The sequence below is a fragment of the Geotrypetes seraphini genome, chromosome 10, assembly GCF_902459505.1.
Source record: "Geotrypetes seraphini chromosome 10, aGeoSer1.1, whole genome shotgun sequence".
In the NCBI taxonomy this organism is placed as follows: domain Eukaryota; kingdom Metazoa; phylum Chordata; class Amphibia; order Gymnophiona; family Dermophiidae; genus Geotrypetes; species Geotrypetes seraphini.
In genome coordinates, this window is record NC_047093.1 from 34,895,213 (window position 1) to 34,918,082 (window position 22,870).

General features: G+C 46.1%; 1 long non-coding RNA gene across 1 annotated transcript in view; it reads right to left on the reverse strand.

The window, feature by feature from the left end:
* LOC117368184 overlaps positions 1-22,870 on the reverse strand; it is a 36,802-nt gene that overhangs the window by 2,919 nt on the left and 11,013 nt on the right. The window contains exon 2 of the long non-coding RNA XR_004540917.1: positions 5,388-5,517. This is a non-coding gene — a long non-coding RNA (uncharacterized LOC117368184). The remainder of the gene's footprint in view (positions 1-5,387; positions 5,518-22,870) is intronic.

A 22,870-nucleotide genomic window follows, 5' to 3' on the forward strand; every position in this document is an offset into this window, starting at 1 on the left:
AAATAAACTTGAAACTTGAAGGGAAAGGCAGACAGTTTCTGGAAGAGGCATAGAAAGAGAGCAGATGCCATATGGAAGAGGCAGAGAGAGGGCAGACAGTAGAGGGAAGGAAGAGAATGATGAGAAGAGGAAAGCAGAAACCAGACAACACAGGTAGAAAAAAATTATATTTCTTTTATTTATTTCTTTTTGCTTTAGGATAAAGTATTATTGTAACTGTGTTGATAAACGTTTATAAATAGAAATGGAAATAAGGTGATCCTTTTTATTGGACTAATTTTTTTTTTTTTTTACTAATTCAGAGACCAAAACTCCCTTCCTTAGCTCAGGACAGGGATACTGTAACAGCAGTATAGTTTACTGACCTAAAGAAAGAGGTTTTAATCTCTGAAAGCTAACTGAGACATGTATTAGGCCAATAAAATGGCGGGCACTAAATTTTCTTCCCGCCATGCCCCATGCCTCCTATCCATCTGCAAAATATAAATTGGTGGGCTTCCCAAATCCCTGCCGACTGAAGATCTCTTCCTCTGGGAAGGAAGGGGGGATTTGTTCAGAGATGTTTTTGGGAGTTGCATAGAAGAAAAACTGTACATTGGTAACCTTTGTTATTTGTTTTGAATTTTAAAATAAAAGAAAAAAGAAATCAAGTGGAAATAATGAAGTAAATAAGAAAACAGGTCAAAAAATGGGAGCGGGGCAGGGGGAAGGGCAGGGTGGGGTGAGGTGGAGCAGGGGACCCGGTGCACTTGTGTGTCTAAAGGCCCTTGAAGAATTAATCCTGTCCTGATCATGAATATTCATGAGATTATTTTGCATACACCGTCTCTATTGCATGCAAATTTCTTTCGTGCATATTTGTTGTGGATATCCTGAAAACCTGACTGGCTGGGGTTTCCCCAGGAGAAGTTTGGGAACCCCTGATATAAGTGCATGTTTACCAAGATAGGCTAAGCAGTCAATGTGAGGTGTAGCATGAGCTAAACTGGTAGTGCTAACCCATGCTAACGTCTAGAGCAGGGGTAGGCAATTCCGGTCCTCAAGAGCCACAGGCAGGCCAGGTTTTCAGGATATCCACAATGAATAAGTATGAGATGGATTTGCATGCAGTGCCTCCTTGAGATGCAAATCTATCTCATGCATATTTATTGTGGATATCCTGAAAACCTGACCTGCCTGTGGCTCTCGAGGACCGGAATTGCCTATCCCTGGTCTAGAGAGTTAAAACAGTCAATGTACAAAAATGTCCAGCACCAACTACTTAGCGCAGGATGGGCCAAGGTCTGGGAAGGGAGATTGGGTATGAACTTGAAAATTATTGGAACCAGACGTCATGACATATTTTCAGTAATGGCCCCTCTTATCTGGAATGCCCTGCCTTTATATATAAGAGAAGTTAAAGACCTCAAAATATTTAAAACCAATCTAAAAACTCTTCTCTTTAAAGCTTCCTTTAATCTTTAAACAAACTCTTTTTTAACAATTTTATCCCAATCCTTATGTTTTTCCCTATTTGGCTTTTCTTTTCTTCTCGTCTGAAGAACAACAATTTTGTAACTTTATCCCTCTCTTTTTCCTTCCCTTATGTACCTGAGTATGTCTGTTTTGTCAGTTTGTTTTTCTCCTCTTTTAAAGCTGTATAACGTATATTTTATTGTTACTCGCTTAGTATGTAATAAGCGATTTATCAAATTTGATTAAACTTGAAACTTGAACTGCATTTTGCAGTCAACACGCATTAGGTGCCATGCTCTGTCAAATGCATAGTTAACTGGGGTTCACCTAATGCCACCTCGGGCGGGTCTAGGGGGCCCAGATTTCCCATTTGGAAAATCTGGTAACCCTACTCTGGTAACCCTACTCATAGGGCCTTTAAGTAATGCGTGTTAGAGAACGTGTCTGTGCAGGGTGAAAGCTGGACACCTCCCCAGCAATTACTATAGAGCCTTTGCACTTATGGCATGTTACTTTTGGCTTTTAACCCACATGAACTGCAAACACTTAACGCTTTTTTTTAGAACACGTGCTCGGGAATGAGGGGGCACAGGATGAAGATGACAGGGGACAGACTCAGGAATAACTAGGGTTACCAGATTTTCCATCTGGAAAATCCGGCCCCCCCCTAGACCCGCCCACAGGCCCACCCCGTCCCACCCATCCCTGCCCCGGTTACACCCTGTCACGTCCCCAAGCCTGCTCAAAAAGAGGACATGTCTGGGGATGTCTGGTAACCCTAGGAATAAGGGTGGTGAATTCATGGAGCAGCCTCCCAGTGGAGGTGGTAGAGGTGAAAAGTGCATCTGAACTAGAGGTCTGCACGGGAACGGGGATCGCGGGAATCTCGCGGGTCCTGTGGGAGCCCCGCGGGAATCCCTCCCTAACCCACGGGACTCCCACGGGGACCCCCCAGTGGCCCATGGGACTCCCACGGGAACCCCCCTCTGGCCCACGGGACTCCCACGGGGATGGAAGACTTTGGAAGAAGAGTTCGTCCATATAATATAATGGACACGTCAGCCTTAGTAAAAGAGGGGGTTTATAAGTTAATTACCTGAACAGAAAACAAAAAAAGGGTTACACCTAAGAGATTCCACAAGGAAAACAGCAGCGCAAACACAAAAGAAACTGTGGAATTGATGATCCTGTCAGAAGTAATTGCTGCTTTTTATGGGGACGGGCGGGGATGGAGGTAATTCCTTACGGGGATGAGTGGGGACGGAGAGGATCCTGGCGGGGACGAGTGGGATTTCTGTCCCCGAGCAACTCTCTAATCTGAACTCGAGGAAGCATGAGAGAGGTACATGGGATCTCGAGGGGAGAGGCAGGGATCGTCGACAGCATGGATGGGCGGATTGGATAGGCCATGTGGTCTTTACCTGCTTTCACTTTTCTGTTTCTATATTTTGACTGATAAATGCCTTGTTTTCAATATCTGATTACAAAAACACAGGAAGATAAAGGGACTTCACAATGGTTGCATCAAGAGTCAGTGGCAGAGGCAAGTCATAAGGCATGACCCAGGTCAAGGTTGGTATTACAGCTCAATGTTCTAAACACCAAACTACTTTATACCTTTGCCTTTTTTTTAAAGTTAAAGTATTGATTGCTATTCTGGACCCCTAGACCCGCCCCCAGCCCCCCCCATACAGTTCTGCCAATCCCCGCCCTGTAATGCCCTAATCCCGCCCCCAGTCCCATCCTAGCCCAACCCCCTGCTCTTGTCGGGCAGGAAGGAAGTCCGCGTATGCGCAGATGCCATGCAATGATGTCACGCATGCGTGTGACATCATCATGAGACATCCACGCATGCGCGGACTCCTTCCCTGCCCGACGCGATTTGAGGAGGCTTTTGAAAACCCAGACAAAGTGCCGGGTTTTGAAAAGTCGTCCGGGGAAATCCAGACGTCTGGTAACCCTAGTTGTGACAGTAGCAACACATATATGCTCATCAGGCTCTCTTTGTCTATTTGACAGGTTTCATGATGCCCACTTTGAAGGGTGTGAGTGGGGGGGGGGGAAGGGAGGAGAGAAGAGAGGATATATCCTAGGGATCAGGAAGGAAGATATGTCCAAATAAGAGATATAATGTTTAGTGTACCCTATATGTCATGTCTGTCTGTCCAAGTTAGATTGTAAGCTCTTCCGAGTAGGGACTGTCTAAAAAAGTCAAAATGTACAGCGCTGTGTACGCCTTTCAGCGTTATATAAGTGATAAGTAGCAGTAATAATGTGGTCCAGAACAGTGGCAGAATTTGTAAGCTACATAAATTCCAGATACATGAAAGAACCGAGATACACAACACCCCCACAGCCATATTCTTTTAAACATAAAATGCAAATATTTCTATCCCCAGCAACCCATGAGCATCTCCATGCATACATTTTCACACACCTATGAATTTCACAGAATTCAGCCTACTGTGATTAATGACTGCGTGTATATATATATACTAGCTGATGGCCCGGCGTTGCACGGGTATTTAATTATAGAAATAACACTGTAAATGGATTCAAATAAAGATACTTTATAGTGGTGAATGAAAATATTTTTTTACTTTATAAAAAGTACAATATTCAAATTATAATGTGAAATATTTGACAAAATGAATACAATACAACTAACAAAAAACTTGATTATAAAAAACATTTTTAGTTTCACCTCCAGGAGCAAGAACATGTACATTATTGGGTGAACCCACCCTTCCCACGTGTGCAGGTGGGCCGCGAGACCCCCAGAACATATCACCCCAGGTAGTGAGGGATCTGCATACCAAGTTTCGTTCAAATCGGTCCCACAGCTTTTTACATTTTTTCCATTGACTTGAATGGGTGAAATCTGATTTTCTGTTTGTAGCTCCACCCACGTGTGCAGGTGGGCCGCGAGACCCCAAGAACATATCACCCCAGGTAGTGAGGGATCTGCATACTAAGTTTCGTTCAAATCGGTCACAGTGAGAATGGCAGCTTTTTACATTTTTTCCATTGACATGAATGGGTGAAATTTGATGTTCTGTTTGTAGCTCCGCCCACGTGTGCAGGTGGGCCGCAAGACCCCCAGAACATATCACCCCAGGTAGTTGGAATTACTGTGAGAATGGCAGTTTTTTACATTTTTTCCATTGACATGAATGGGTGAAATCTGATTTTCTGTTTGTAGCTCCGCCCATATGTGTAGGTGGGCCGCGAGACCCCCAGAACATATCACCCCAGGTAGTGAGGGATCAGCATACCAAGTTTAGTTCAAATCGGTCCCACAGCTTTTTACATTTTTCCCATTGACTTAAATGGGTGAAATCTGAAGTTCTGTTTGTAGCTCCGCCCAGGTGTGCAGGTTGGCCGCGATACCCCCAGAACATATCACCCCAGGTAGTGAGGGATCTGCATACCAAGTTTCGTTCAAATCGGGCAAGCCGGTTTTGCGTTGGCAGCTGTTTTACATTTTTTCCATTGACATGAATGGGTGAAATCTGATTTTATGTTTGTAGCTCCGCCCACATGTGCAGGTGGGCCATGAGACCCCCAGAACATATCACCCCAGGTAGTGAGGGATCGGCATACCAAGTTTCGTTCAAATCGGGCAAGCCGTTTTTGCGTTGGCAGCTCTTTACATTTTTTCCATTGACATGAATGGGTGAAATCCGATTATCTGTTTGTAGCTCCGCCCACGTGTGCAGGTGGGCCGCGAGACCCCCAGAACATATCATCCCGGGTAGTGAGGGATCTGCATACCAAGTTTCGTTCAAATCGGTCAAGCCGTTTTTGCGTGATCGCGGCACATACATACATACATCCGATTTTATATATATAGATATATATATAAAAAAGCTATCTAAGCCCCCCTATCATTTTGGATACTGACAAAGTTATAAGAATGCTGAAGGACATACATAATAAAGGCATTACTCCTAGTTCCTCTGCCAGCATGGTTAACCTTGAGGGCACGGCTCCCTGGAAGACCACTGATCCATTTCTAATCGCACCGCTACAACTCAAAGAAGTTGTGGTTGCCAGTTTTTCCTATCAAAGAAAGACAAAGACACACATCATGGGATTTTCCACAATACCAAATTAAAAATAACATTCTGGACCATGTTCTGAACGCCAGATGGAACATCTTGGTCAAAAAAAGCGATATCCACCAGGGTAAGAGCTCTCTGATAATTAGGCTGTTTATTGGATCGCAACCCTACACAGTATTATCTTAGTTGTTTATGGGTTTATTTATAATGAGGGCAATATTCAACCAGTGGTCAGTGTTTCATTAAGCGTTGAAAGTCACCTGCTAAATTAGCCCTGGATATTCAGGGCCAGTCCTTATCTGGAAAACCAGCACTGATTATCTGGGTAGCTGGCAGGAGTTACCCAAGTACCACCGATATTCAGCTGCGCTACCTGGATTAGGATTACCATATGGCTCCAGAAAAAGGAGGATAGATTCAGACATCCGGGTTTTACTTCCATTACTTTCAATGGAAGTAAAACCCCGAAGTCTCAATCTGTCCTCCTGACTTCCATCGCTTTCAGTGAAGTATATCCTGGATGTCTCAATCCGTCCTCCTTTTGCTGGAACTATATGGTAACCCTAACCTGGAGAGCTACCCGCATAACTTAGGACAGCCTTTCTGTTCTCAGCAAATATATGCAGTATGCTGGGTAACTTCCAGCTCTGCCCGGACTGAGTGGCATAGCGAGGGTAGAGGGTGCCCAGGCCACACTCACGCCCTCCCTTCTCCCCCGTGACTTTTTAAATCTTTGCCGGCATGAGCAGCTTCTTCGGCCTGCTGTTCACGCCAGTGCTGGCTTCCCCTCTGCCCTCACTTCCTGGCCCCGTGACCCAGAAGTGATTTCAGAGGGAGTCAGGCTAGCACTAGCAGCAGGCCAGAGTAGTTGCTCGTGCTAGCGACGATTTAAAGAGCTACGGGGGGGCAGGGAAAGAAGGGTGTGGGCGTGTCATGGGAGGTTCAAAAATGTGCTGGCAACCCCACTAAGACAACACCCAGGGCGGGTCGCCCCCCCCCACCTCCCCTTTCCATTCCACCACACTGACTCTGCCCCTGATAATTACCCGATAATACTGCAGCAGTGTGCCTGAATAATTGGCAGTACTCTCTGGGCATGTGCAACTGATTATCTGGGTTTGGATCGGTCTGTGTGATTTATCTGGGCAGGATCCTTTACTAAGCAGTATTAAGCGCTAATTCATGCTTAAAGCAGAAAAAAAAATAAATAAATAAATTCCTACCATGTGATGCACTAAAGCATTCTTCATTGGTTTGGGGTTGTATGCGTGCTAACCTTGCTCTAATTAAATTTTCCTAATAGTTTTTCAGGGGGTGTTTCTGTGCTAACCAGTTACTGGCAAATTCTATATCAGGGGGTGCCCAACCTCAGTCCTGGAGGGCCACAAACCCAGTTGGTATTTCAGGATTTCCTCAATGATTACGCACGAGATCTATTTGCACGCACTGCCTCCATTGTATGCAGATAAATCTCTTGTGTACTCATTGTGCAATTCCTGAAAATCCCAACATGGTGAAGGCCAAGGTTGGACATCCCTGTCCTATGTAGTCCACCCAGGACAGGATTAATTCGTCGAGGGCCCCTAGGCACGCAAGTACACTGGGCCCCCCTGTCCCGCCCCACCCCACCATGCGCCCAGGCGGAAACAGGAAGCTGCGTCAGAAGGAAGCTTTGGGCAAGCAGCACCGCTTGCACAATTACAGTTCCCGTTGCCTTTCTTACCCGCATTGCTTGCTTGTCTTACTTTCTGTTGATGGGGGGGGGGGCTACGTTGTTGATCGGGAGGGGGGGCGTGTTGGCGATCGATGCTGGAGGGGCCCATCGCCATTTGGAAAAAACAATGTTGATGCCCTCCTTCATCAGGCACCCCTGACCATTTCGGGCCCTAGGCACGTGCCTACTGGGCCTACTGATTAATCCTGCCCTGAGTCCACCTAATGTTAGGTGCCTAAATCGATGTGCCTAGCTGATAAAGACACTTAATTGGATAATAGGCTTTATTGGCACAATAATTGGCACTCGACCCCTCATAATTACCGTTAATTGGGCTTAATTGAAAGTTAGGCGCCTAACTCAAAAAACGTGATTCTATAAAAAGTGGACGCCTAGTCCAAAGCGCCTATCAAAAACTAGGCGCAGTTATGGGCGGATCATGGATGTGTTTTCAAGTAAGGAGCCTCGTTTTGAATTAGGCGCCATTAGGCGCCTAACTTACCCCCCCACCCCTTTTTTTACTAAGCCGTGGTTGAGGGTTCTATCATGGCCTGTAGGGCTAAATGCTCCGATGCTGCTCTGATGCTCAAAGAATTCCTACGAGCGTCGGAGTATTTAGCGCCCTGGGCCACGATAGAAACTTCTACTGCGGCTTAAATAAGAGGGCCTTGGCGCAGGAACTTATTTATTTATTTTTAACATTGCTCGACCGTCTATAACTAAGCGGTTAACAAATACAACATTTACAATGGTTCAAAGGCCAACATAAATTAAAATACTTTCAATACAACACAATCATATAATTTCAGAAAACTATTAAAGACGCAGTTATTTGTTCATGCATTTTTCTAGGAACTGATCTTTGCGACTGTTCTTTTGATGGGAACTTTACGTGATTTTCTGATGATTACATGTTAATGTTCGTTTGATTTTATTTGTCTTACCGGATTATGTATGTAACGATATATAAACCGTTTAGGTTTAAACGGTATATAAATTTTTAAAATAAATAAATAAATGAATTAATTTCATTAATTATAGAACAGCAATCATAGTTCAAGTTTCTCGTTAGGCATCCTCTACAACAAAGCTTTTAAAGAAAAGCCTCCACATATAGTTGGGTTCTAAACATTTTTTTAAACTGTAACCGGTCCGAACAAGTCCTCAAGATGCCAAGCATAAATACAGTGCGCCTCAAGTGGGATGCCTAGCGAAGCCTAACTTCTTTCAACATTTTTATAAGCAATATTATGAAAAGGCTATCGGGAAAGGCTTGCCTCCTTGAGGATAATACTTCTCCCTTCTGTCTGTGCTGCATATCTCCCCCTTCCACTCCCCCCCTTCCCCCCACACACACATTTGATACTTGGCCTAACAGCAGAATCGCTTCTTGCAATAGTTAATAAATCAACCCAATTCCATTCTCCATACTTCCTCTCTCTTTCGATCCTAGTTCAGTAGCATTTTGACCCAGTAACTCCAACTGTAAAGCTTATATCTACTTAACCAAGATGAAAATAATCAGTATTAAAAGGTCTTTGAAACAGTCACTTTGCAAATTCTGGATCAAGTGTTAGGAGAGCTCTCAAGGGCACCTTTATATTGGCATATAGAGAGACTGGCCATCGCAGGCGATCTTGAATTTATTGCTGGAAGAGACGGCTGACAACTTTTGAAAGCCTGACCCTTCTGTTTTCTAAGATAGACAACATGGTTTTTGCTTCTGGAAATGTTTCTTGCAACATTTATGGGAGTGACAGCACTGGAGCTGATAGCATCCAAGATATTAAATATATAAACATGCTAGATAGCTTTCTTTGGGATGAAACGAGGAGCTGCATTTCTATTTGTGGTAGTTTGTGCCATTAGCAATCTGTGCTTGCATGCAACACAGCTGTCTTTGACAGACTTGATGTATGCCGGCCAATCAAAACATACACAGTGCGAAGACAGACGGCTCCAGTCTTTAATTGTCTAATGGCAGTGTATTAGAGAAATATCCTCCAAATGCTATTTTTGTCTTTTGGTTCTGATTCTTCATAGATTTTTCTATGTTTGGACATAAAATGAAGCTGCAAGGAGGGAAATCTAAAAGCAAGATCAGGAAATACTTTTTCACTGAAAGGGTGGCGGATGCTTGCAGTGCCTTCATGGTGAATATGGCGGGGACAAAAACAGCGATGGAATGCTAAAAAGCATGACTAAACACAGACGACTACAGGAGGATGGAATATGATACGGGACATGAACCATTCTCATGCAGCTTTGAAACTGTGGATTGGCTTTTTAAAGATGTGATTAGCAGATCTGTGATCGGTAGGGCATGCGTACACCCTGTGCGTACACCCTGTGCGTACACCCTGTGTTGGAGGCAAGAGGAGGAGGTACCAGTCTTTAAAGGCTCAGGCTTGTGAAATAACCTCATGCATCTCCCAATTATACTACCTTATATACTCAAATATAAATGGAGATTTGGGGGCCAAAAAATGGCGCAAAAATGGGCATCTTGGTTTATATTTGAATCTTCTCCTCTCCACAACCGCCAACCTCCCCAAACCAGCAGACTTCAAACCATACATATGCCCCCTACCCCCACCCCCACCGGTGACGGGACAAAAGCACGCGAGGCAAACATGCGCCGACAAACGAGCACCGACAATTCAGCGCAAGACTTTAGCGCGCCGCAGGAAAACCTTCTTTTAAAGGGCTACGATGGGGTGTGTGTGTGGGGGGGGAATCCCCACTCTACCGAATAGGGATCGCACTGCCTCGTGCTGCCATGTTGGGGTTGTGTGGGGGGTGTAACCCCCCCCCACATTATACTGAAAACGTAACTTTTTCCCTAAAAAATAGAGAAAAAGTTAAGTTTCCAGTATAATGTGGGGTTACAACCCCCCAACGCCAGCGCGATCCTTATTAAGTAAAGTGGGGGGGAGTTCCCCACTGACACCCCCCGTCGGAGCCCTTTAAAAGAAGGTTTTCCTGCGGCGCGCTGAAGTCTTGCGCTGAATTGTTGGCGTTCGTTTGTCGGCGCGCGTTTGTCTCACGCACTTAAGACTATGAGCCCCCCCCCACCGGCTGGTAGCTAGTGTTCTCTCCCGAGAAAGAGTGATTTCTCACAGGCCTACTGTGATTTCCTGGTGGTCTAGCGGCTGTTAGAGAGGAACGATTCTTACTCGCTCCCGCCCATTCTTTTTACAAGCCTGAAACTTGGAATTACTCTTGCTCCAACATGCTGCTAGACGGCCAGGAAATTATGGTGGCCTGGGGTGGTTTTTACTATTGCTTGGAAAGGAGGGAGGGAACACTAGCTACCGGTAGGTGGGGGGGTAGGGGTGAGGGTGTGCGCTGAAGTCTTCTTTCGGGGGACTTAATGGTGGCAGGGGGTTGGTGGAGGTAGAAGGGGAAGATTACCAGGAGGGTGGGAGGGAGGATAGTAGGGCACCACAGGGAAGGCAAGGGGAGGAACCCTCCAGGTTTATATTCGAGGGACCATTTTTCCCCTAAGAAAGGGAGGCAAAAATGGTATCTTGGTTTATATTCTGATAGTTTTATAGTTGAGTACATATGGTCAATGTACTACTGCCTAGAATAGATGAAAGCCTTTGACAGAGATTCCTAGCGTCCCAGTCCCAGGGAAGAGGCTTGAGGCCAGTCCTTGGCTTTCTGACAGCCTTTTCATGACACACTGTGGGACCACCCGTACTGATTTCAACGGGTAGAATGAGGGACTACAAAGACCGTGCTGCTAGCCCAAAAAAGTCTCCCTCCTGGAACTGTGTAACTTGGCAGCGCTGCTTATGTCAGGGTACTTCACTCATTTCTTTATTTATATGCAATTATTTATAGTCCACTCATCCAGGAAAATGTTCTACCCTCAATGGATTGCAGAAGCCTATAACTGATGTGATTAAATGGTCTGGCATACAGCGCATTTCAAGCTAGTACATTCCATTCAGCAAATGAAAAGGCAAAAAGGCCATGAATTCTACAAAAAATATCACATCCAAAAAATATGCATACACTAGGGCTTTTTTTTTCATTAATCATTCTCTGGCCCAAGACATCCTTTGGAGTGGGGTTTTCCCCTAGTCCAAGAGGAAGATGCCAACTTCATACAGGCTATGGATTCTTCTCCTTGGAAAGTACCTCCTGATCCAGCACAGCTGAGTTCCTGCTGACACACTTTTAACAGCAACTCTGAAGACCTAAGATGGCGTCAGACTTGCCACCCACTGAATGAGCCATTTTTATCTCTTTGCCCTGTTCTCTTGTTTTCTTCATGTTGGCAATGGGAGAAAGGAAGGAGAAAACTCAGGTTTATCCTCCTGCACCTAGTGGAATCCCACCTCCAGTGCAAGCTACCTTAGGGAGCTTTATTCAGTGAGTTGTAGAATCTTATAGCTCTGGGATCAGCTTTGGAGACTTGTTCGCTCCAGATGGATTGGGCTCTAAAAACAGTGAGCCTATTCAGGTTGAAGATGAAAAGAGTCCAGAGAACACTGGTCCTGTCCCAGATATAGAAACCACATTGTTGGCTTAGACCAGCAGTCTCAAACTGGCAGTCCCCCAGGTCCCGTGATCTGTATGCGATTTTGCACACTGGGCAGGAAGAGATGCTCCGGCGCCAGCGTCAGCTGACTTGAAATTTTCTACTGCCGTCGCGTATGCCGGGACTCCTGCCTTCACATATCTGCTGGGACTCATTACCTCCTTTCTCTAGCCTGCCGCTGCTGGTCCGGGGGTGCGGAGACAAGATGAAGGCAGGAGTCCTGGCAAATGCGACGGCAGTAGGAAGTTAAAGGAAAGATTTATAAACTATAAAGAGTTGTACCTCATGCAAAATTGACATTTCTTTAATAAGACATCTACTATTTTTTTCTGAGGCCCTCCAAGTACCTACAAATCCAAAATGTGGCCCTGCAAAGGGTTTGAGTTTGAGACCACTGGTTTAGACTGAAGGAGGAGGCACCATAGGTACCAGCTCTGTAGGTGCCTGAGCACCTTCAATATTTTTGGGACCTCACTTGACCAGGGTTGGTGTGCAGTCCAGGCATCTCTTTCCCTTCTGTCTATATTCCTCTCTCCCTCTCTTTCCTTCATCTTCCCAGTCTTCTTTCAAAATCTTCTTTTCCAGAGAGCTCCGGCGCGGCAGTCATTCTCTCAGGCTGCTGGTGCTACCTCAAATCTTTCCATCATACCAAGAGTGTGTGTGGGGGGGGGAAGGGGGGGCAATGTCATGAACTCCTTCTGGCAGCAGTAGCATTCACAATTTGCTGCTCTTGTTGGCCTCGGGTATTTGTCTCTGCCAGTTCTACCTTTGTGGAAACAGAAAGTAGGTGGCACCCAGCAGAGGAAGGCCTGATACCAGCAAGATCAGCAAGTTCTGAACGCTGTGCTGCTGGCTGGGGAGGGGGTGACAGAGAGAGGGAGAGGGGGAGAATTTCTGCACCTAACTGGCTAGGGAGGGAGAAGGAAGACTAGGGAATGGAGAGGAGAGGAAGTAATGAAGTGAGCGAAAGGAAAAAGGAAAGGAGATGCCAGACCACGGAAGGGGAGGGAGATATGCCAGGGCATGGAGGGAAGGGAACAGAATTGCCAGATCAAAGGGAAAGGAAGGAGGGCGGGAGGGAAAAGAAGGAGAGGAGATGCCAGAGCATGGAGGGAGAGGGATAGATGGATGAGAAGGAAAGGAAAGAGATGTCAGGGCATTGGGGGAGGAAAAGAAGGAGACAGATGCCTGACCAAGGGGAAAAGAAGGAGAGGAGATGAACATGGGTCAGTCGGTCCTAAGAGATAGGCGAGCGCCGTTCGGAAGGGACGGGCGATGGCCTCCGTCGCCCTCGGCCGATCGAAAGGGAGTCGGGTTCAGATCCCCGAACCCGGAGCGGCGGAGACGGGCGCCGCGAGGCGTCCAGTGCGGTAACGCGACCGATCCCGGAAAAGCCGGCGGGAGCCCCGGGGAGAGTTCTCTTTTCTTTGTGAAGGGCAGGGCGCCCTGGAATGGGTTCGCCCCGAGAGAGGGGCCCGAGCCTTGGAAAGCGTCGCGGTTCCGGCGGCGTCCGGTGAGCTCTCGCCGGCCCTTGAAAATCCAGGGGAGAGGGTGTAAATCTCGCGCCGGGCCGTACCCATATCCGCAGCAGGTCTCCAAGGTGAACAGCCTCTGGCGTGTTAGAACAATGTAGGTAAGGGAAGTCGGCAAGTCAGATCCGTAACTTCGGGATAAGGATTGGCTCTAAGGGCTGGGTCGGTCGGGCTGGGGCGCGAAGCGGGGCTGGGCGCGCGCCGCGGCTGGACGAGGCGCCGCCCCGCGCGTTAACCGCACGCGGGGCGGCGGCGACTCTGGACGCTGGCCGGGCCCTTCCCGTGGATCGCCCCAGCTGCGGCGGGCGCCTCTCCCCCCGCCTCACCCCCTCACTCCCCCCTCCGACCTCTTCCCTCGCGCTCGCTCTCTTCTGTCTCTCTCTCTCGTGCTCTCTCTCTCTCCCTCCTCCCGCCCTTCGCAGCGCGGAGCGTGGTGGCGGGGGGGTGCGCGCGGAGCAGGGTGGGGAGCGTGGGTGCGGCGGGGAGGGGGCGAGGGCGTGGGGGGGCGGCGGGGCGGGCAAGGAGGAGGAGGGAAGAGATTGAAGGGGATGAGAGGAGAGAGATGCCAGGACTTTGGGGGGGGGAGAGAAGGGAAGAAGACAGAGATGCTAGATCATGGAATGGGGAGGGGGAGAAGATTAATGAAGGAAAGGAGAAGAGAGAGCATAGGGGAGGGGGTGGAAACAGAGAGAGCAAAATGGAAAGGGAGTAAAGCTTAAATGAATCATGTACAAAAGAGAGAAGGTGCAGAAGACAGACAGTTTTTGGAAGGGACATAGAAAGAGGGAAGATGCCATATGGAAGGGGGAGAGGGCAGAAAGTGGATGGAAGGGGTACAGAAAGAGGGCAGATGCTGGATAAAAGGGGCAGATGCTGCATGGAAGGGAAAGGACAGATGCTGGATAGAAAGAAGAGAGTGAAGAAAAGATGATTAAAGCAGAAACAATAGAAGTTAGAAAAAAAGATTTTTTTGTTGCTTTAGAATAAAATAGTATTGTAGTTGTACTGGTAAACGTTTATATAAAAAGAAAATGGAAATAAGGTAATCTTTTTATTGGACTAATTGTAATAAATTTTTTACTAACTTTCGGAGTCCACATCCCCTTCCTCAGGTCAAGACAGGATACGGTAACAGCAGTATAGTGTACTGACCTGAAGGAGGTTTTGTTCTCTGAAAGCAACTGAAAAATGGTATTTTCTTATTTCCATTTTTTGTTTTATTTCTATTTGCTAATTTGTAAATTGGTGATTATTATTTGTCAGTTTTTTCATATTTACATGTGCTATTTTTATATTTTGCACAGTATTAGGGGTCATGTATCACCTGAGTTTGAGCTCCACGTTCCTCAAGTTATTCAAGTTACCTGCTGATGCTTCCTATACCCCAATGGGGAAGAGGAAGGGAAAGACTTGGGGATTCCTCCTAACTCCAGTGAAGTTCCAATGACAGGTCAGATGAGATTAGAGAAATTTGGAGTTTGACCAGTGGGAGAGTCTTGCAGTTTTTCAGCGGGGTCCGTGGAGTTTGTTGAGCCCACAGACCACAATGAGGAGGAAGCTTCGTTGAGCTTTCTGGTTAAAGTGGCCCTGCTGAGACCCAAAAGCACTTTGGCTGACATGTGAACTCCGGAGAGGGGAGAAGCCATATCAGTCATTTCTTCTTTGACTGCCGAATCAACAGATATGCAGCCCAGAGACAGTTCACATTGAGCGGTGAAGGCATTGGTGCAACAGTGAGTCGAGGCAAGTTGGAAAAATCAGCCATACTGACTTTAGAGTCAGTATGGAATTCAATCTAGGGCGTACAAGTTTAATGTGATTTTAAAGCTTTACAAGTGCACGAGGAACAATTACACTGTGCTATTGACCAGCAAACTATTAATATATCGTCTGTTGAAGATTCCTTGAAAAGTCTTCGAGATTTTCAATTATCTACTATAAAAGAAAGGGATATAATAATGCAGAGAATGGAACGTTTGGAAAATCAGACAAGGAAAAATAACTTAAGGTTTTTGAACTTTCCTAAGTCCCCATTGATTCCAGCAATTGAAATGCTTAAGAAGTATCTCCAAGAAGTTTTGAATTAGAGAAAGACAAGGGGAAAAAATTTCTCCCCTTCCCCACGGGAACTCATTCTCGCATCCTGTCCCTTCAAATTCTTTTCCTGTCCCTACCCCATTCCTGCAAGCTCTGTCCTCACCTGCACAAGCTTCAAACACTTTAAAATCCTAAGTGCAGTTAAGGCGGAGCTTACAGGAATGGGGCAGGGGCAGGGACAGCGACAAAACTCGCTGCGACGGGGAAATTGAGTTCCTGCAGGGATGGGATCAAATTTGTCCCCGTGTCATTCTTTATTTTGAATATTCCATCTAAACTTATACCTCCATTAGTAGTAATAATAATTGATATACAGTATGTGTCTGGTATTAAGAAAGAGGGGGACCAGGGCTGGAGGAGAATCATCTAATATACAGCAAGTTATGAACCTTACAGACTTTTTAGAGAGTTCCTTAGAAGTTGTTACTGAAGAAACAACCCTTAGGGGTCCTTTTACTAAGGCGTGCTAACCGATTTAGCTCGCTAAATATAATGGGTGCCTTACCATGTAACACGTGCTAAATCAATAAGCGTACACTTAATCGATTAGCGCACCTTAGTAAAAGGCCCCCCTTATTGTGTCTTTTGCTGTAGAATTGGATAGAAATAACATTCTTCGATTATTATATTTCTGCTTTATGAATCTTTTGATTTGTGGTTCAAAAATTCAAATTTTTCCTGATTTTTCTAGAGAAACCCAGGGAAGCGCAGGGATCGCCTTGCGCTGTGGCCTAGGGTTTTAGCCCTAGGGGGTACGTTTCTTTTAAAATTTCCTTGTAGAAATTTACCCGATCTTTTACTAAGGTGCGCTAACCGATTAGCGCGTACTAATCAAATTAGCGTGCGCTAAACGCTAACGTATCCATAGACTAACATGCAAGCATTAGCATTTAGAGCGCACTAAATCGATTAGCGCACCTTAGTAAAAGAGAGCCTTAGTAGTATTACATGGTTCTACTTATATCTTTATGGACCCTAAACAATTATTACGTTTTGTGATTGTGCAAGAGGGGAGTATGGGGTCTCCTAGGAGTTCACCTATTTAATCCATTGTTGCGCTGCCTAATGCTGGTTTGTCTCTTCTTTCTTTTCTTTATATTTCCTTTTTTGGCCCCTAGTATTGTGGTTTATGGTTTATTTTATTTAATATACCACCCTTGCTTATGCAATAATAGAACGGTTCACAACATTTATAAAACATACAGTAAAAATAACTATCCTCCCCTTTTTACAAAAGTGTAGCGTGGTTTTTTAGCGCCGGCCATGGCGGTAACAGCTCCAACGCTCAAAGGAATTCTGTGAGTGTCGGCACTAGGAGGAGTGTGTGGCGCGGTGGATGAAGCTACAGCCTCAGCACCCTGAGGTTGTGGGTTCAAATCCCGCGCTGCTCCATGTGACCCTGGGCAAGTCACTTAATCCTCCATAGCCCCAGGTACCTTAGATAGATTGTGAGCCCGCCGGGACAGATAGGGAAAATGCTTGAGTACCTGATTGTAAAAACCGCTTAGATAACCTTGATAGGCGGTATATAAAATCCTAATAAACTTGAAACTAGAAACCATGCTACACTTTTGTAAAAAAAAGAGGGGGGGGGGGTATATTTCAAAAAGGAGAAGAAAAAAATGTAAATAAAATTAAAAACTATTAAAAATTAAAATTATAAAGAAAATGAATAAAATTGCAGGCTACAGCGTTAGTAAATCCTAACCGTATCGGAGCCGTCCAACTGAATAGAAAAAGCCTGTTTGAAAAGATATGTTTTTAATAGAGTTCTAAATCTTAAATATGTCAGTTCAAGACGCTCGGAGGATGGAAGAGAATTCCAAAGAGACGGTGAGAGACAAAAGAACACTCTCTGCCTGGTAGGTTCATAATGATTTGAACATGGAGAAGGAATATAAAGACATATTTTCTTTTTCTTTTATGCATAATTTCAGTTAAAATGGGTGTTATTCCCGGTGCTATTCTTAACATGTTATTTTAATGCACGGTTAAAAATGTAACTCAATAAACAGAAATTTATAGAAAAGAACACTTGCTTTCTGTTCATTTTTTAAGCACCTCACGTTTGGGCATCCTTTCTTGAATCTACCCTACAATGAGAACATTTTACAAAACTCCTTTACCCAAATAAATGGCTGATTTGAAAACCGCTCATGCTTAACGTGACCATTTATTTTTTTCCCTCAAAACGGGACAGGACCCCTTGGACCCTGGATACCTCCCCCCCCCTCCCGGAACTCCCCCGGTACCTTTTTAAAATCCCGGCGGCTGCCTCCTGTCCTAATGTCTTCTGGCAGCAGCAGAGTGGCACACAACGCAGGTGCGAGCTTTTCGTGTGCCTGCCTGGTCCCGCGCCGCTCGCTGAATGGCTGCCGTAAGTTCTTGTGGGGCTCGTGAGAACTGACGGCAGCCAGTCAGTGAGCAGCGCGGGACCAGGCATGCGCGCCGCTCTGCCGCTGCCGGAAGACATCAGGTCAGGAGGCAGCCGCTGAAATTAAAAAAAAGGTACCGGGTGGGGGGGCTGTATTCGCTATGGTACTTGTTTCTTCAGCGGGCCTCTGAAAACGGGACATTTCGGCGTCCCAAAACTATGCATGGGGACAACCTAAAAACGGGATGGTCCCGTTCAAAACGGGACGTATGGTCACGTTACTCATGCTCCTTGCCGGTTACACTGATACTTGTTTGAGTTGCTGTAGCTCCCAAGTTCTATTGTTATGCTTTGGCTGCAGTTGCCCTGCCCTAGAAGCAGAAACCCTAGGCGATTGCCTAGTCTTGTCTAGTTGGACTAGCCCTGTTTGCAGCCGTTGAGCGCTCTGCCTTGATATCAGCAGGGAACCAAAGTTCAGATTTGGCTGTGCTCTGGCTTTGAATGCATTTTACGCATTTGATTTCAGCCTCTGCCTTCTCCATTCTCTGCCTAGCTCCTTGTGGAGTAAAGGCGGAACAGCGGTATTGTACAGAAAAAGCGCCCTGCAGCCTCTGGTGAGCCTAAGAGATGCTGGGTACGCTGAGCATCCTAATTCCTAGGAAAACATCAAACACAAACACTTTGCACCTCGTCGGGGAAACTTTGTTATGCTAATTAGAATTTTTGTAAACTGTTTCTTCTGCTGATCAACTGAAAAGTGAGACCGATTAAAAACATAAAAGACAGAAAGAAAAATATTCATTACTTATGAAAGCAGCTTCATAACCTAGTCATTACTTTAATGAGATTCTGATAATACAATTAACTCCTTAAAACGTGGCATGAAAGCATTTCTCCTGTAGGCAACCTTGACTTTCAAGGGTTTATTTTTATAAATTTCAATTTTATTCCTTTTCACCCTGGTTCCAAACACGCCTCCCCAAGGCTCTGTCAGCAGCAACTAAACAATAATTCAGAAAAATTTCAACTAGCAATAATAAGAACAACCAACAGCTTTAACAAAGGTTTTTATCTGGCAGCGGCACCTGCTGCCCATAAAAGTGCCGCTCACTGAGGCCAGTTGGTAGTCTCGGTAGCATTTTCCAAATCTCGGTAGCATTAGCCAAATAATGTTGCTGCGAATCTTTGCAGACCCTCTCTGTGCTATCCACAACCGTTTGGCAAATGAGGCAGCTACCTAGAGCGGCAGTTTCTGGGGAGCAGTGCAACAAAGAGGAGTTGTAGGCAAAGAAACAACAGGTTCTCGCAGCCGCACAAGTGCAAAGAGTCATCAGCACATACTTTTTCTGCACGAAGAAAAAAATCGATTTCAAGCTGACCTGATCATTTTCAAATATGTAAGGGGTACATATAAAGTCTGCAGTGGTCAGTGTTTTGTTGGGGGTTTTTTTTTTTCAACGCTGGCAGCTACGGGTCAAATTAGCCCCAGATATTAAATGCCAGGCTATGTCTGGGCACTGGCACTGAATATTGGGGACTAAGGAGCTCATAATCAAAACTTAAATACGTCTAAAAACTCGCCCAAGTCGGCACTTGGACGGTCTAAAAGACAGGTCGTCCCAAGTGTCGATAACAATCGAAACGGCTTTTTGGACGTATCCAGGGACATTTTAGGTCTCTGAAGCCCGCTGTGCCCTCAGAACTGAAAGGGGCATTTTTGGAGGAGTGGTTAGGATGGGACGTGGGTGGGATGTGGACCAACCTGGACTTAGAGCTAGATTTACTAAGCCCGCTGATCAAGTCCCGACCACTTAGCGACCCCTTTGCGACCTCGTGGATGATCATCCTCCCATCCAATCCGATCCGCGCATGAAAATGAGGGGAAATGGCGTGCAAAGTAGGCAGGCAGTGGTTTATTAAACAAAATCTGGAACACCGACTGGGCTGGCCGATCAACAATGAAGCAACTGCTGGGGACCAGTCGCTCACGTCCTTTACGAATGCCCTCTCCTGCTCTCTACCACCCTGCTCAGTAAACTACTCTCTGCCCCGATTAGAAATGAAATATCTAATTCGTACTTACCTAGTAAACCTAGTACCTAGCAGGGCGGGGCCTTTTCACACTGAGAATGGCCTAGTGACGCGATTCTCAGCTGATCAGGCTCCTGCCGTTAAAAACTTTAATTTCAGACGTGCTCGCCATCTTGAATGTAAAGTGGTCAGGAAAGAGGCAAGAAAAAAGTTTACTAGGTAAGTGTGAATTAGATATTTCATTTCTAATCGGGAAACTGACACAATTCAAACTTGAAAATAAAACCATTTCCCCCTATCTTTGTTGTCTCCCTCCCTTCATGCTGTGCCTCCCTCTGGCAGGTGTCTAACCTTCTGGCTGGCTCCAATCTGGCTGTTTTATGCGGCCCGTGGTCCAATACCCCCTGGTGTCATCATGTGGCCGGCTCCCTCCTCCTCACAGCTGCAGTGTGCACGGAGCCGCCTGCACCTGAATCGGAAGCCTTCCCTCCGATGTCGCAATGTCAGAAGTAATGCTTCTGGATGAGATGTGGGACTCGCGAGGAGCCGTTGCATGCGGCTCCGTGCACATTACAGCTGTGAGGAGGAGGGAGTCGGCCACAAGGTAAAACTGGGGCATCGGACCGCGGGCCGCATAAAACGACCAGGCGGGCCGGATTTGCCCCACGGGCCTTGAGTGTCACCGGTGCTGTGCCGTTCCTTGCAGGCTGCCATTGGCCTCCGCAGCATGTTCCCTTTGCCACAGTCCTGCCCCTCCTCTGATGTCAGGGCAGGATCGCGATAGAGGGAATGTGCTGCCGAGGATGACAGCAGCCTGCAAGGATTGCTACAGCACCGGCAATCCTCTCTGCAGGCTGCGGTAATTATCTGAAGGTAAGAGCGGGAGGCCGGGGGAGGGGGGGGTAAGCTGGAGGACGCTGCAACGAGCGGGCAGCACTAGTACAGACCGTGGAGTACCTGGCGGACCACATGTGGCCCCTGGGCCGCGCGTTTGAGGCCACTGATTTCAACCATTTGTTTTCTAATTAGAGATTCTGTTTATCCCACACCTTTTTGAATTCCATCACCGTTTTTTCTCCATCACTTCCCTCAGGAAGGCATTCCAGGCATCCACCACCCTCCCGCAACCTCAATTCATCCCCAAGTTCATAACTTCTCCTCTAAGTATCTTTTTGCAGTACACTCCCTATGGGCTCCTTTTACAAAGGTGCGCTAGTGGTTTTAGCGCACACCCCTAATGACTACGCCCTATAGCGTGTGCTAGCAAAATTATTACCGCCTGCTTAAAAGTAGGTGGTAGCGGCTAATGCGCGTGGCAATTTACTGCGCGTTAAGTCCCTATGTCTCCCCCATCAAAAAAAAAACTGCAACAAATCACCACACGAGGAGCATTGCCACGTATTCCTTGTAATACAGCTCAGGAACTGGTTTCAAAGTCCTTGACTATATAACATGCTATATTACCTATAACAGCCCACAACAGATGCCGGAAATAAAAAGCATCAAATGCCAAAGCCTAGTTATTATTCTTAAATTCCAACTCCTCCAAGCTCTCTGGAAGCTAACATGATTAAGCTGTTTACACAATTTATTAGTGACGCACTTGAACTCCAGCAGTTATATTGCAGGCTGAGTAATCCAATTAGGAAAATGTATTTATTTAACTGGAATATTAGCCACACAATTTAAACGGAAGTAAAGCCTTATGGATTGTAGGCTCCTTCTCTTTTAACAATTACATTTATTGGGCTGGTAGAGGTGGTTTAATCTAATGAAAGGGGAGTTCAATGGCCATTATTCAAAGATCAGCTCTGGCCAGATTGCAAATGAACAGGCAGCGTTCGGAATTCGTCCTTAATAGAAGACTGTTGGGTAAATAAACAGAGTTATTTTACACAATACACAGATGGAGAAAATATTGTTGACTGTCAAAATTTAATAGAAAGGCATTTTTATCTCATTTGAATGCAACAGAAAGCAGGAGATGCCTTTGAGCAAAATGGCATTCCTTGCAGTATATTTTAATTTTAAAAGCTTTAAAACTGAGGGGGGAAAATGCCTTTGATCACCACAGGGAGATACTATGATTACAAGCAAAGAGGAAACAGAGCCTGTGGCATAGACATATTAATATTTCCACCCCCCCCCCCCCCAAGAATGACTGCTCCTACTTAGAAACTGTTCTCGTGCATTTAGCACGCGCTATTCTGCGCATTAAGGCCCTAACGCACCTTTGTAAAAGCAGCCCTTAGTCTGGTCAGAATTCAAAGCAATTTAAGTGGGCAGGAGAAGCTTCTACCCACTTAAATCATGCTCAGTGGGCTGGCTCATGATATTCAGCAGCAATTAACTGGGCAGTGCCACCAAATATCAACTCTGACCAGCCATTTTTGGAGTGGGCCAGAGAGGGGGGTGTTCCACGGGTGGGGTTAGAGAGGCACTAACAGCTATGCTAGCGCTGGCAATGTTCAGTGGCCGGTGCCCACATAGGAAAGTGACCAAATAGGACCATATAAAAAGAAGTCCTAACTCTGGTCGCTTAGCTATGTGGGCCATGACACTGAATACTGCCAGTATCCACATAGCTGTCAGTCAGGCCGAAGTTCATCACTCTCCCTCCCACTCCCCTAAAGCAGCTCTGGTCATAAGAACATAAGAATAGCCTTACTGGGTCCATCAAGCCCACTAGCCCGTTCTCACAGTGGCCAATACGTTCCCCCTCCTGATCCCTGAAGTGGCGCTGAACTCCCTTCTATCCCCTGAAATGGCTACCAGGGACTGTATGTAGCCCTGAGGCTTGGGGGAAAGGTGGCAAGAGGGGGGATTAGAGGTCCTGGGTAGGTGGGAGGAAGGATCAGAGCTACATTGTGGGAAGGCAAGATTAGGAAGTAGGTTCAGAGTTACCTTAGGGGATCTGGAGGGGGTTCAGAGCCACTTTTGGGGTAGGAAGTAGGTGATGTGCATCGGGATATATGGACAAAACTGATGAAGGTCCAGGCCAATATTCAAACAAAACCAGTATAAGTATCTTATTGGGTGCCAGCTGAATAT